Here is a 15,708-nt window from a genome sequence, read left to right as displayed (position 1 = left end):
AGGACACCCTACATGATTGAGACAAACCCATGCCTCTCTGCCACTGAAAAAGAGAATGCAAATGGAGACAATGGTAGGGAAAGGATATCCTAAAAGATAAAAGATAGTCCATGATCAGAAAATTAGAGAATTCTATTTTTCTTCTAAATGCTAAGAATGAATAAGGAACTCTTAGAAATTAAAAATATAATAGCAGAATTAAACATCTCACTAGAAGAATTGGAAAATAAGTCAAGGAAATCTCCAAGGTAAGAGAACAGTGATAGATAATGGGAGAAAATAGCTTTTGTTATTTGTTATGGCTTATATCTAGATGTTCCCCCCAAAGCCTTATGTGCTCATAGGTGGGGCTTTTTGGAGATGGTTGGATTTAGGGTGTGTGAATATGGATTAAGTGTGTATAATAACTAAACTAGTCCACTGCTTGGTTTAGCATAGTTCTAGGTGTGGATAATGGGTGTGGGTGGCACTATCCTGTAGGCTTGTAGCCTGGGTGGGATAAAAGGGAAAGGAAGGCTCACTTCTCACTGCCGTCTGCCTACTATGCCATGAACTGTATCTTTTCTGCGATGCACCTCTGCTATGCTGCCCTGCCTCAGAGCCAGCCAACCATGGACTGAAAATTCTACAAACTGTGAGCTTACATAAGAAGAAAGCTTTCCTCATTTAACTTGTGAGTGTCAAGCATTTCATCCCAGTAAGCAGGAAATAACTAAAAGATTACTGTTTTTTAAAATTTATAGTACAGTATCAAGCCTGGGCATGAATATTGACAATAATTACAGAGGATCTAAACTTTAACAAAATCCAGGTTAAGATATCTGAAGAATGCCAAGCAAATGAAAATATGAGACAACTGATTTAAAAAGTTGTGTAAGAAAAGTTGTAGTGCACTGCTTGGTCTATTGAAGGGAAATATTTGAATATACAATGCCAGTGGATAAGCCATATGAATATAATTAAAATTGTGTTAATACCATATTTGGAAAAAGAAGTAGAGGGAGAATATGAGAATCCAAAAATTATCTGCTTTCACAAAAGTTAACCACTTACCATTCCAATTATTTAAATACAGGATGACCACAAATTGCACATTTTTTTTGTTAATTTTTATAGGATAATATAACAGGAAATATCAAAATGACAATTTCATCAGATTTATTCCATATAAGAATTGAATTGACCAGTTGAAATGCACCAGGCTGAGTGATGCTCAGAGTAGCCAGTATGTTAAAAAACACTGCCTGGGTGATGCTCGGGGTAAACTGTTAAGTGGTTAAAGTTCTTTTTTTTTTTTTTTTTTGGTACCAGGGATCAAACTCAGGACCTTGTACTTGCGAGGCAGGCAGTGGCACCACTGAGCTAAATCCCTGGCCCTAAAATATTTTTTGATATATCTTCCATTGCAAGGGAACAAACATTCAAAGTGTGTATTTATATTTATATTTATATTTATATTTGCATTTATATGAAAGTAAAATACAGGGAAACAAAAGCTCAAAGTTTAAAGTGGTTGCTTTTGGGAAGTAAGATTCATATGTAAGAGGCAGGAGAACTTCTGTGTGTTTTTTTAAAAGTCTTTCAGTACTTTAAACTTTTAAAACCAAAAACCATGATTATTTTGAAAGATTAAAAATATGATGAAAACATCTACACAAACATCTCAAGTCATAAAGGAGAATCTGTCTGAAAAAAAGGTGCTAGAGATGTAGCTCAGTGAAAAGGGCTTGAATTCAATCCTCAGCAGTACAAAAACAAACAAACAAACAACGATAATAACAAACCAATATAATTCTTTTTTAATATACAATACGATGACATTCATCATTGGAAATTCGTATATATTGATATATTTATATGATATATCTTGGTTCTTATTTTTTCTCCTTTCCCCTGCCCTCCCTTTTACCCCTCCACCCTTCCCTATTTACAAAGACTTTGTTTCCATTTTTTCCTTTTCTTTTATTTATTCCTTTCCCCTTCCTAAGACTGCTTGAACAATGGCTATGTTCATTGAAAGCATATGGTAAAGTTCTACTTCTCTGAAACACAAGATACACAAAGTTATGAAGCTTGGAAGTAAATCCCTTAGGACAGTGATTTTCAAAATATCTTCCTCATACTTGGATGCTCCCTCCTTTGTGGTCTGTGATGGGCGCTCAACAATTAAAAATGTTTTTAAACTGCCAGTACAGTTTCACACATATCTCATAAATTAGAAGTTAAAGATTAATAATATTTTTTCTAAAGTTTCATTATATTTGAATAGTTTCTAAGATTTTAGAGATTGGGGCTGCATTGATCAGAAGCCCTAGGGGCCGGGGATTTAACTCAGTGGTTCCACTGCCTTCCTCTCAAGTGCAAGGTCCCGAGTTTGATCCCTGGTTCCAAAAAAAAAAAAAAAAGCTCTTGCTTGCTATTCACCTAAACTACAATATTATCTTGGTTCATGGCACCTTCCAAGAAATTGAATATCATTACTTGTATTGGTTATACTTGCATTTTAATCACATCATCACAATTCAAAGAAAATATATCCACAGTTCAAAACTAGATCATTAAAGATTAAAAGGAGTGATTAAAGATGAACGTATTCAAATAAAACTGCAAATATAAAGAGCAGCTTTCCATTGTGTATAGATTGTGAATTTGCATGAGCAGAAGCAAATAAATTTAAATGTGTAATGATTTTGCTCAAATGGCCCACAAAGAGAAGTATAGCTAAGTATGATGACAAATGTAAGATGAATGAACTTCATTGGAAAATTGATCCACTGCCACCAGTCCGGTACATATCTGTTAAAACACTTCTCATCAGTGACATATGGCCCCAGAGGATACCATCTGTAGTGACTCTTCTTGTAAAATCAATCCATTGTACAAAACTATGCAAAACCATGCCCTTAATACACAACTGTTCAATTATTTTTCTGAAGACAGATATATGATCCACTAGACTAATACTCAGATTCAGACACTTGCTACACATATTACTCTGAAGCATTTAAAACAAAACAAAAAGTCAATATTATGTTGGAGACAGAGCAGAATATTGAAAAAAAAAACATATCCAAACAACACATCTTACCAAGTATCAACAACATATATAATTTGAAACAATGTAATATTTCATGGAATTTGAAAATAAACTAGTGGAATATATATTATATATACACACATATATATACGTGTATATATATATATAATATACGTATATATATTATATATTATATATACATACACACTATTATATATGTTATATGTACACAAATTTTTGATATACGATGAAATTGAATTTTTATTCATATATACATATATGTATATATGAATAAATATATATTATATATATACATACACACTATTATATATGTTATATGTACACAAATTCTTGATATATGATGAAATTAAATTTTTTTTTGTACCGGGGATCAAACTCAGAACCGTGCACTTATAAGACTAAGCATGGTGCCACTGATGAAACTGACTATTGAAAACAGTGGAAAAACAAGAGCTTATTTAATAAAATGTGCTTGAACTCTTGCAGGTATTCAAAATTTAGCATTGTATTTTTACTTCACTCTACATGAACATAAACCAGATGGTTCAAAGATATGCCAAAGGGAAAAAATTATAAACATTAGAAGAAAGAATAAATGTATTTGCCTATATGTGACATTAAGTAAAGATTTTTTAAACAATACATTAAAATCAGAAGTAAACTAACTGTACATGAAGAACAGTTTGGTATATCTGATTACATCAAAATTGGGAGAGGAGGAAAGAGGATAGATTCAGAGGAAATATCCAGGAGATTTCAGTTATATCTATGTATGTGTGTATATTAATATTTCTCAAATATATATATATAATTTATATATATATATATATATGGAAAAAAGCTGTGTTTTAACAAAGATGACTTATAGGTATGATTATATTATTTTCTGTAATTTATCCATTTTATGCTTAAAATAGTTTATAATAAAGCTTAAGAATGTTTAAGAAACATTTAAGGAGATGCAAAATAAATAAATAAATCACAAGAACTATGGAAGACAAAATTTCAGGTCTGTCACGTAATACTAATACTTCCAAAGGGAAATATTAGAGCACCAAAGCATGATATATTCAAAGAAGTAATGGCTGAGTATTTTCCATAATTGACAAAAGACATAAATCATGTTAAAAATATATATACACATAATACCCTCTCATGAAGACATATTTCTCTTAAAGACCAATTGAACTTGGGCTGGGATCCTTTTGACTGTAATTTTTACAGAAAGGACAAAAGTGTCTAAGTGAGAGTGAACCACATTTATTGTAAAACTTGAATATCACAAACATTTTCATCAGTCTACTGATGAACAAATAAAGAAAAATTAACCCGTTAGTGAAATTATCTTAAATGACACCATTAGATATTATGTAACATAAAGGGCCTACAGTGTGTGTCTCCTGTGTGCTGACAGGTAACTCATCTCACTGTTACTCACTGGCGATTGGGTTATGGATTACATCTGAGCATGTACGCAATACATCTATGGTAGAGGCAATTGATTATTTTTGCTTATTTTATCATTAAAAAAACAGGCCATATGAAAAAGGACTTTTCATTTGATTAATTGGTTTTCTTTCTGAGGCATAAAATAGGATACAATCAGCCAACTATGACCTGTAATACAAATCTGGCAAGATACCCAGTAAATTCGCTACTTGAAGTATAGACTTATATTTTAAGTGGTGTCAAGAAGAAAATAAAGAGCAATATTTTCTGACACATGAAAATTATGTGAAACTGACATTTCAGTATCTTTAAATACACATTTTTTAGCATAGGCACATGGTTTATATATTTTTATGGCTATTTTCATGCTACAGTGGGCAAGTAACTTCAACAGAGACCAGAAGACTAGCAAAAGCCTACACTATTAACTCTCTCTTATCATTACAGGAAAAGTTTACTCCCCCTTGACACAAACTCCAAATAGTAAACTCAACTGATTTAGCTGTGTATGCAGGAAGCAAAAGAGATGGAGTGGAAATAAAAGTTTATATTAATGCTAATTTATACAGCTTTAATCATGGAGAGGAATTATGTAGAAAATATGACACCTGAAAATGAATGGTTTGACACTAAATGAAACTAAAAATACCATTAAATTGTAGTAATAACTATAACTCTTTTTTCATGTTACATGAAAAACTCATGAGTTTGTTAATGATGGTGCATCTTCATACCACACTAACAGCTTTTGAAGGGAAATTTTCTGCATGAGTCTTGAAAAGGAGTCACAAAATTAAAACACTATGTCATGACATTGAAAATGCCAATAAAAAGCTTTTTTTTTTTTAGTTTCATGTTCGGTTACTCTTATGGGAATAATAAGAATCCAGTGCTTCAAAACCAAAACCTCACATGTTTATTTTGAAAACAAGATATATACTTTTCAATAAGAAGATGAAATTGTGGTTTAAATTTACTACATTGCTGAGCTTTATTCTCATCAAACACTTGATATTTTTTCATTCTTTGGAAAATGGAATTAATGATATTATTGTTCAAACTTTAATCACCCCACTCCACCAAATGCTGAAACAGAATAAATGTTTAGAGCTAAATGAAATCAGAGTTGAGCCTAACATTGTTGGTGTTATTGTTTCAGTATGGGTACTCATCTGTGCGTGTCTAACACAATGATAGAAGTCATTCTCAGTAAACAATCTCTCTTTAACTTCCAGGTTCACGTTTAATACAAACATGGAAAACTGTATCAAAGAGTACTGCCACTCACAGTGATAAGTAAATGTAATTTTCTAATTCATTTGAAATAAAAATCAGTATAAAAAATTTCTTAGATATGAAACCTCACTGTCCTACATCCAGGAAGACAGCAGATACTACATTCTGTTCTTATTTGAAACAAGAGATGATTAACATTGTAAGTACTTGCTTCCTTTTTTAAAACTGAAATGAATTTATGTTTTTTTTATCTGCCTAAAATAGGAAGGCTTAACTTTGCATATAAGTAGCCCACAGGCACTGGAATAACCTTTGACAAAATGTTAAAAAAAAAATGACCTTTTTTGTTAGAAGTAAATGGTAAAAATGCCATGAAGAAAATAGGAAATCAAGTGAAACTTGAAGGACAGGCAGTATTTTAACACAGATATATTTCTGAGCTTAAAAAGCTAGACAAGAAGAGATATAGAAATGTGATAATGAGGTAAGTTTGGGAGATTTTATACTTTAAATCTAAAATATCCCCCAAAAGTCTTATGTATTCAGAGGAGGGTCTTTAGGAAGGCAATTGGATCAGACTACCTTCATCAGTGGGTTAATCCATTAATGAATTCATTTTCTAAATGTGCTAGGAGGGCATCCTGGCTGGAGGCGTGTCAATAGGGGGTGGAAGAGTGTGTTCTGGTCTTTGGCTCCTCTTTTTTATCTCTCTTTCCTGATGGCCATAAGGTGAACAGCTTTCTTCTGCCAGATCCTTCCACCATATGTTTTCTGCCTTGGAGCCGTCAACCATGGACTGGATCCTCCCAAACCATGAGCCATATTAAATCTCTCTTCATTCATGTTATGGATGTCAAGTATTTTGTTCCAGCAAAGTGAGTAACCTCGTTCCTAAGAATGAAAAATTAGTATACAGGAGGTGGGAACTGACTACAAAGGTAAATCAAAGGGTCACTTTTTTTGTTTCCTATAATGCTGGTAATAAAAAATTCCATTTATTTTACTTTTAAAGTTTGGGATTTTTTTTAATTCCAAAGTTCTACCAAAGGTTAAAATAGATATTCTAAAGAATTTTCAAATCAGATTGAGTACCCAAAACAGCAGATTTTTATAAAGAAAAAGAATATTCTGTGAATATGGATAACTGTGGTTAAGTTTAATTGTGTCAACTTGATTGGCTTGGCAGCCATCTAGAAGATTACTAAAGCACATTTTTTATGTCTTTAGATGCATCATGGAGTCATGACATTGGGTGCTGTATGGTGTCTGGCCCCTTCCTCTCTGTTGCTGCCCCATGGCTCTCCTTCCTGGCCTCCATGAACTGTGCAACTTTTCTCTGTCATACTCTTCTGCCATGATATTCTGCTTTCGATCCAGCTGGTGATGGACTGAATTTCCTGAAACCATGAGTCTAATTAAACCTTCTTCCTTTAAGAAATGGGTTTTGGGTATTTTGTCTCAGTGTTGTAAAAATGACTGATAACATGTTCTCATAAGCACTTTCACTACATAAAAAGATGAGCTATTTCCAACCTATTATTTAACAGCCTATTCTATCATAAATTAAATGGAAGGTTAGATAGCATTTTTAGATATACACTCATGAAAGCTTGATCCCAGTTCCTGGTTGTCTGGTAGACTATAGCCATACTGGTCTCAAGCAGAAAAAGGTTTGGAAGAGTCTTCCTACATAAGATGAAACTGATACAGTACCTAATGTGTTTGAAAATATTACTTGGGTGTTTATACAATTAGAGGACAGTATGGAATCAAAGTAAGTATGTAAAAAATTAAGCAAATGGAAAATAAGACACAAATTCCAAGACATAAAAGATATTTGCAGTTGAAAATAAAAAGTAGTCACAATTTACCATACAGCTTAGCAGTAACAAAAAAAATGTTTACATAGTTATCATAATGTAAAAGCTGAACATTGTTCTTATTAAAGTTAAAACAATGCAGGACAGATAGGAGCATAGAATGTCCTGTATAGATGGAGACAAAATCAGAGCAGATTTTCATTCTTCATAATGGAGATTTGTTATTGAATAAAACTAAGATTGAAAAGTAGCAAATACACATTTTGTATAGATAGATGTATGATGGTTATAACCATAAGGACCAGGCAAGGGAGTTAAAAGGGAAGTAGACACTGATAAGGTGGGGAGGTGAGGGCTGCTCATTTTTATGAAAGCATGGTTTTTGCAGGGATCTCTGGCTCTATATTACAGGTATGATTAATTTTATTAAAACCAGGAAGTATATTTTCAATCATTAAAATGTAGAATATCAAGTACTATTCTCATATGGGCAAAAGTTAGAAGATATAGACTAATATGCAATTGATTTGCAAAAATAACTTCCTTCCTTGATCACTAAAATACTATGCTAATTTTTACAAAAATTACATTTGAGGCTTTTGTACTTCTGAAACTCTATCCCACATTCTCAACTCAATTGATTTCAAAGGACCAACGGTGAGAAAAGGTTTTTTTAAAATTATTTAGGACAATGATTTTCCAATTGACTAACATTAATTCTGTAAGCGACGTGCACATTATTTCTAGATCTTAATGTTTTTGTTGGTGGTATTTCTTAAAACTCTTCTGCTGAAAGCCATCTCTGGAGTTGAAGATTATACTGATTTTGCTTACTCACTTCCTTTTCATAATTATTCTGTTTCCGATTTACAAGTGAAATATATATTCCTCACCCTTTTCTAGTCAGACCACAGAATGAACAATGCCCTGGGAGTTGAAAAATGTTCTGCAGCATCAAGCCACAAGAAAAGCCAAATATTGCTGAAACAAGTGAAGGACTCTATTGAGTAGGTAAGAATCATTTTTAAAAATCAATTTCTTTTTTCTGTTCTTCTTTTTTTTCCCGTATCAGGGATCAAACTCAGGGCCTTGGGCTTGCCAGGCAGGCAGGGTGATACTTGGCTACATCCCTGGCCCTCTTGTTTTTTCTTGCTATAAGAAATAGCAAAGAAAATACAAACAACAAACAAATAAAATATTAGGAATATCTAATCCAGTTGACAGCTAAAAGATCACTAAAACATTTCTGGTGAACAATGATAATGTGACTTTTGGCATAAAACAAGGAGTTCAAGGAATTTTATGCTATTTTCTGATTGAAACTTCCTTTTTTGGTCTACTGAAGTGTCTCTGAAATAAAACTGATGTTTATTTCATACTTGAGTGTTGAATAAATGTCCATCCACTTAATATCTATATAATTTTACCAGTTTGACTTAGTCATTATCAAGATGTATAGTATTTATGCTATTTTCATTAATTAAATGTTAGTAATAATGTCGTAATTAGAGTCCTACACTTACCTGAAATTTTTACAAACACATTTCAATTAATACACATACTTTTCTTGCAGGGAAGTTTGAGAAAGTGATCAAAAATTCTAAATCTATATTTTGTGGAAATGGAATTTTTATATAAATTAAAAAGAAAATCAAAGTTTTCCAATTGCTGAAGAAAGGTGGTTTGTATATATTTCTTTTATGTTTAAAAGAGTTGGCCAAGTGTGGTGGAGCATATGCAGGTGCTACCAGTAATATTTTGAAACATCAATATTAAAAATGTATCAGAAATGATAATATTTTCTTATAACATGCAATAATTTTTCCTTACCTTGAACAACTTTAGATATAAACCTAGACTATTTGAGGGATTCATAATTTTTGAGATTATTTTAGCAAGTGTGAGACTAAATATTTCGCAAAACAGCTATCAAAAGTTGACGTCTATTCAGTGTACTAGGTAGAGTCATATCCCCCTCTAGTGGTTAATTTAGTAACACATGAGGTACAAATGCAAACAAACATGCATTTTGGAAACAAATTTTATTTCCCTTTTTGTATTAAATAGCTTTATGAACTCTCAAAAGAGTGAAAAGATTTTGATAATTAAGAAAAAAGGAGATTAGCAGGTGTTTGGAGGAGCGAGGGAGGGAAGGCAACGGGTAAAAAAAGGCATTAAGATGTATTGTGTACATGTACCAATTCCCCACAAGGAATGTAAACAGTATGCACTAAAAACAGGCACAAAATTAATTATTAAATTAGTTGATTTTAAAAGGGATTTGACAGCTTAAGAATAATTGTGCTTTAGGGTGAACCAAACAAGATTTTTTTTTTTTTTCTAGAGACATCCAGGCAGTCCTTAAGAGTTCAGAAACATAGTGCAGACAATCCATCAGCTGAATATAAAACTGGCCCTTGGTACATGTGTTCTCAGTATAACTGTGGAGGTTTAGGAGTGCACACATCTCCCTGTCAGTCTGTTACTAGAGACTCCATGGTTGGGTGCTATTGGTGACTTGAATGCACTTTGTGGAGAAAGCGTGGCTTAGTGGAATGAGTGGGGGGGTGATTAGATTTGAAAAACTAGGATTTATCCCTACATAGTAGTAGTTGTGATTTTAGGAAAATTAACTTCTCTTGGTCATACATGAATTAATATTAGTTACAAATATATGAGATTGATTTATTACATCCATAGAGATACTATATACAGAGAGAAGATACTGTCTATATATACGTGTGGATATATAGATACAATCAGTCTTCTATTGGTTCTATTCCTCTGGAGAACTGTAATATGGTCACAAGAATAAGTGTAGCCATAGCATCTCCCTGTCGGTTGGAGAGGAGGTGTGAGAGACAAGATATGGGCAGTGGCTCAAGCAGTATTATGCACATGGTTGCCAGAGACTTTCCATCTTGTCACCAGGTTCTTATGCTCTAGAACTGCATAGACTACACATGTGACAGGTGCTTTGGACAGTCTGGATCTTTTGGTCTCCTTACTCTCAGAAGTTTAAGTCAGTAAGTAGCCTTGATTCATCATGGTCCTACCCAAGTCCCCAGCCACAACCAAGAGGAGTATAGCTCAGCCTCTGCCTCCTAAAGTTCTACAAGGCATGTTTTACTTGAACTGAGGCAAAGGGGAGATTTAGACCCCAATATAAATACCATCACAAAAAGGAATATTGGACTATTGTCCCATATTGTCCAATGATGTTTCTTTTTTAAAATTCCAGGAGGATGTACTTATATTTGTAACTCCTTACAAGTATTAGTTATTGCTTTTACTTCTATAGTATGTTACCATGTCACATTATGTTGGCCCACAAAAAGTTGTAGGTTTTGCCAAATGAGTGTTTGTTAGGTCGTTACCTGAACTCAGTCTCCTTGTGTTTCCTTCCCTTTCCATTTAACTCCTCCACATATACGAAACTCCTCCCCACCTCTTCTGCCTTCCTTTCCCACTCACACTCTTTCCTCTCCTAAACCCTTTCTTTTCATATATGTCAATGCCACCATTAAAAGCTATTTTTTCGTTTTATTTTAGAGTTTATGTGTGCAGAGAACATGTATATGTAACTTTGTATGAAGGTCAGTTATTTCCTTGCTTCTGTACTGTATAATATTCTCATGTGGTTTTCCTTCACCAATGACTCTCTGAGGTCTTCTCAGATTGTGTTTCTTCTATTTTATTAAGGATCATATCTCTGTATATGTCCTATTACTTACCATTTATATTTTCTTCACTTTTCTGGTTTCTTTCCACTTCCTCACAAAACCTTTCAAGCCTGCACCTCATGCCCCATCCTTTCTGGGTCTGAAAATATTATCATCAAAACCTATTCTTTCTTTTATTTGCTTTGTCTCTCTTTTCTTTCCTCTTAATTTTTCCTTTATTTTTCCATCTTCAAGTCTACCCCTCATTATTACTATTCCTTTGCCCTCCTAGGTTACAAAAAGAGTTGAGAACTTTTTAAACAAGATTTAAATTATATATTGATATATGGTCACTTCTTTGGATACTAATGGTAACTGCTCTCTCCTGGCAATGCAGTGCTAAGGATTGAACCTCTTACTCTGAATGGGCTCTCTGGGTGCCTGCATGCTGAATCAAACCCAGAGGCAAGGGGCACATCACAAGGATAAGTCCATTTACTACAGATAACCCCACAATAGTGGTGCAGCTTTCTATCTCAACTGATCTACAGCCTTCAACATAAAACCATCCAAAATTGAAGAAAATAAGGCAACAAGATGACTCAAAGAATTCATTGTTAGGGAACTGATCATATTAAAGTATGCTGTGATGCCGCCTCACAGGCTGCATTTTCCTGGTACCTCCTGGCTCCTAAAGTGACCTCCTGCCCTTATCTCTGCTTTCCCTCCCCCACAACGCCACAGTAGTCCGGAGAAGTTGAAACCTGTGTCTGCAGGACCAAACCCATAAAGGGCAACCTGGCCTGTGATAGGTTAAAAGTAGCTCACTCCTCATGAATAAACAACAGCCCAGCCCCAAACTGATAAAAGGACCTTCCTTTCTTTGTTCTTCTCTCTACTTTGCTTCTTCTTCCTCCTCTCTCCCTCTCTGCTCTCTCTGCTCTCTCTCTCTCCTCCCACCCCTTGAATAAAATCTCCAGTCGGACCTCTCGGTGTGTGTATGGCCTAGCTGTTCAGCATCACTATTCCCTTTCATTCATAACTCCCCAAAAGCAGGTCTCACACTAAAGTGGACAAAAACTCACAGAATATTTCAAAAACAAATAATTAAAATGATTGAAAAGAGATCAAGGAAGAAACAAACAGCTGATTGCTAAGATGATCATCAAAGAAAATACACATAAGCATTTGAATGAATTTAGCAAAACAATACAGGATATGAAAGACTACTTCAATAAGGAATTAGAAACTACGAAAAGGAAACAAAAAAATCCTGGAGTGAAAAACTCAATTGAAAATCTCAGCAGTAGGCAAGATCATTCAAAAGAGAGAATATCAAGCCTTAAAGACAAGGTGAATGTAAAAAAAATTCAGTCAACAATAATGATAAAAAGGGAATAAAAATATTATCTAAATACACCTAGATGAATCTAAAAAGACAAACTTACGGATCAATGAATTTGAATAGGTTGAGGTAGAGGCTAATGACATAAAATATTTATTCACTGAAATGATTACAAAATTTTCCCCAAATTTCTCAAATCTAAGGAGTGAAATGAATAACCAAGTGAAAGAGGCATTTAGAACCTCAAAGACACACCACAAGAAAAGACCCTCTATGACACAACATCATCAAAAGGCCACACAATGAATGAAGAGAGAAAACTAGGAGCTGGAAGAGAGAAGCACCAAACCACCTACAAGGACAAATCTATCAGAATAATAGCAGATTGTTCAAGATAAACCTAAAAGGAAAGGAGACCTCAGAGTGAAATTTTTCAAGCCTTAAAAGAAAATCATTGCCAACTATTCAAAGACTACTACTCAAAGACACCCTAAAAGCAACAAGAGAACTGAAGATGGATTCAACAGCTCTTAGATGATATAAATAAGACAAATGTAACATTAACACGAAATAGTGAAAAATCAGATGACAGCACAAATGGCATCAAACACTTGTTTACAGAAATAATAACAGTTTCCAAATATAGGAAAAGAATTAAACACACAGCTAAGTGATGCATATAGAACCTCAAATAAGCATGATCAGAAAAGAACTCCATGGTACATCATAGTCAAAATCCCAGAAGTCCAACACAAGAACATAATCTTAAAAGCTGTTAGAAAAAAGTGATGAATCATTCACAAAGGTCAACCCATCAGAATTACAACAGACTTCTCAGCACAAGCATTAAAGTCCAGGAGAGCTTGGAGTGAAGTGTGTCAAGACCTAAAAGAAAGCAACTCCCAAACTAGATTGATATATCTTGCAAAACTATTCTTTCAGCATTGATAGAGCAGTAAGGTATTTTCATGACAAAGAGCACCTGAAGAAATTCATGGCCACCAAACCAGCACTACAAAAAATTCTCAAGAATATTCCACAAAGAGACAAGGAAGCTAACAATGCCAAAATGTCTAATGAATACAGCTGTAGGGTGAGCAATTAAGAATGGTTAAGAGCAGTTAAGAAGAAGTTAAGAAAAGGAAATTAGCAATAGGAAAATAATGCAATGACAGGAATAATGACAGTCATTTTTGGGAGCTCATATTACTCTGATTCCATAACCAGAAACAGACACAACAACAACAACAAAAAAAATACAAGCCAATGTGTTTTATGTAATGAACATAAACACAAAAATTGTCAATAAGATACTGACAAACAGGATGCAAAAATCATAAAAAAAGATACAGTATGACCAAGTAGGCTACATCCTAGGCACAGAGGGATGGATGGTACAACATATGCTAGATAATGAATAATGTATAAACAAAAGCCAGGGAAAAAATCTCATGAGTATCTCAATAGATGCATAAATAAATAAATAAATAAATAAGCCTTTGACAAAATTCAACATCCATTCCTGATACTCTAAAGAAAATAGGTATAAAAGGGCCTTATCTGAATCTAATAAAGCCATTTATAACAAACCAATGACCAAATATTATATTAAATGGGGAAAAGCTGAAAACTTTCCCTTTAAAATAAGAAACAAACAAACAAAAAAATCAAGAACAAGACAAAAATGCCCACTATCAACACTCCTGTTCATTTAAGCTCTGAAAACATTGGTCAGAGAAATCACACAAAAGAAATTAAAAAGACAGTTATAGAAAAGGAAGAAGTCAAATTATCATTATTTGCATATGACATGATTGTTATGCCTTGTATCTAGCTGTGCCCTCCAAGCCTCATGCGGTCAAAGATGGAGCTTTTCAGACATGGCTGGGTCTACAGTGTGTGATGCTGGGATTAAGAGGACCCCATCCTGGGAGTGAGGGCTGCCCACCCTAAACATGGGTGGGAGGAAAGGGAAGGAAAATGATGTAAAAAGAATTAAGATGTGTTATGTACAAGTACCTACTCCTGCGGTGAATGCAATCACTATGTCTCCAAATATATACTGATACAAATTTTGTTTTTCAAATCAATGACTCAGAGTTGGTTCTTTGAAAGGATAAATAAGATTAGTAAACCCTTAGCCAAACTTACCAAAAGAGAGGAAAGACTCATATCAATAAATTAGAAATGAAAAAAGGCTCTTGAAAATTATGATGCCGTGACATTAATTTATTTCATTGTTTAACCAAAATAAGCAAAATAAGCAATTCAAAACTGCAGCTGCTTCTAAAGTCCCCAAAGTTTCCTTCACTTATGGTACCAGGCTTGAAATTCAAATATTTTCATGTGACTCAGACCTGGATATGGATGCAACTTCTTAGGTGTTACTCTTCTTGTTGCAAGGACCAATAAAGTGAAAAATAAATTATTTTCGCTTCCCAAACATCAAATATACAGTAGTGAGGCAGGGATAACATAACTGCAATAGATTCTGCCACCCAAACAGGAAAAATGGAAAACAAATCATAAATCAATCTGCAGCACTTCTGAGACCAACTTGGGCATTTATCACTAGCATCCCCAAATCTGGGAGGAGGCAGTAATGTTCCCTCATTAGGGTTCAGTTCCCAATCTGTTTTCCTTTATAGTTTTTAGTTCCGCTTTCTGGGTTCTTTCAATAGAAATAGCCCATTTTCATAGTTTAGTAGTTTCCTTCTTCAGTCTGCTTCCTGCTCATAGAAACTTAGGGAGCTGGGGATTTAGCTCAGTGGTTCTGCCGCCTGTCTTGCAAGTGCAAGGTCCCGAGTTCCATCCCCAGTACCAAAAGAAAAAGAAACTTGGGAACTTGGGAGCTTCTTTTCATTTGATCTATCTCTGTCCGTTTTATTCCAAGTAGGTGGAGCTTTACTCCGCACAATTCTTTTAAATATTTTGTGGTATTTTTATAAGTCTTATTGGGTTTGCTTAATTTCCCAAAAGACACATACACAATTCAGACACTCTTTGCTCTACCTTGGAAATGTCAGGCCACTATGAAACAATACTCTTCAATTTCTCAGGATGACCTTAGGCTAAATGATGGTTATAGGTAAATATTTCAGAATTCCTGATAAGAGGTCTTAAAGTCACACATCAACT

The sequence above is a fragment of the Fukomys damarensis genome, unplaced genomic scaffold, assembly GCF_012274545.1.
Source record: "Fukomys damarensis isolate Sample0158 unplaced genomic scaffold, DMR_v1.0_HiC HiC_scaffold_3, whole genome shotgun sequence".
Classification (NCBI taxonomy): Eukaryota; Metazoa; Chordata; class Mammalia; order Rodentia; family Bathyergidae; genus Fukomys; species Fukomys damarensis.
This window is presented reverse-complemented; position numbering follows the sequence as displayed.